The sequence below is a fragment of the Phyllostomus discolor genome, chromosome X (assembly GCF_004126475.2).
Source record: "Phyllostomus discolor isolate MPI-MPIP mPhyDis1 chromosome X, mPhyDis1.pri.v3, whole genome shotgun sequence".
In the NCBI taxonomy this organism is placed as follows: Eukaryota; Metazoa; Chordata; class Mammalia; order Chiroptera; family Phyllostomidae; genus Phyllostomus; species Phyllostomus discolor.
In genome coordinates, this window is record NC_050198.1 from 39,838,101 (window position 1) to 39,839,142 (window position 1,042).

Consider the following 1,042-nt stretch of genomic DNA (forward strand, 5'->3'; position numbering starts at 1 on the left):
ACAACATCCATGGACAAGTGGGTCCCTCCCCAAAGAGAAACTTGGAGGTGACAATCTCTTGAATATATACTTCCTCTTTAATAAAACAACTACACAAAACACAGACTGAAACCTGGTGGTGGGACTTCATAGTACAACCCCACCCCTCACACAGAACTCATTACACCATGGATGGCAGGGGAACCAGCCATTAGCTGTCCTTGCATAATTACTGTATTTGGGCCGTCAACATTTGTGCGAAAATAATATTTATTCACAAGTAGAAACCCAGTAAATACATGGTGTTTTCTTTTTTCAATTTGTTTCCCCTGACAGAATACAAGACAAACACTCAGTTTGCTTGAGTTTTAAAAGGATATTTCCTTTGCCCCACTTGAATCACCATAAAGACATAAGTCCAATTGGCAAAGTAAAAGGGTGGAGGGGTGTGCTGTTTTCTTAAAACAGGTTAAACTGTGCTTTTTAAATTTACATTTTAAAAGTCAAAATTATCCCAAAACCCAAATTATATAAAATTGTATGAAGTCATCCAGAAGGTATTCCCTGAACTTCAGACTTTGTCCCTCTTCTTGTGATATAGGACAGAGAGAAATGACACTTGGAGGCAGGCTTCAGGTAGCTCACGTGCATGCCCCAGATGCCTGTCTTGTGCCAGGCTCAGGTCCTAGGTGGCTATGTTTGGTAGGGGAGACAAAGATGCCCAAGAGACTTAACAAGCCACTGAGTCCTGAGGGGAGAACTAGTGTCACAGGGAAGAGGAGCCACTGAGATGGAGTGGGAGCCAGTGGGGATAGGGTAGAGGGAAATTGGGAGAAAATTGAAAGAGATAGTCTGCAAAAAATAAACTGGAGGGGAACCTGGATATGGCAGAGACTATACCCATTTAGAGGGGATTTCCATTCTTCCTTGAGCTTCAGGTCTAAAGGAAGGAGGAGGCAAAAGTGGAAGGCAAATCATGTTCTCCTGGGGTGGTTGAGCACTTGTTCAGGTCACAGATCTTAGCCCCTGGCTGTGGCTACAGGGGACATGAACTGCTCTGTCA

At 43.7% G+C, this 1,042-nt stretch overlaps 1 non-coding gene across 1 annotated transcript; it reads right to left on the minus strand.

Moving 5' to 3' along the window:
- Positions 1-297: 297 nt before the first annotated feature.
- LOC114505869 lies at positions 298-423 on the minus strand. The gene has a single exon (XR_003685325.1). It is a non-coding gene; the product is annotated as a small nucleolar RNA SNORA27 (small nucleolar RNA).
- Positions 424-1,042: the final 619 nt, after the last annotated feature.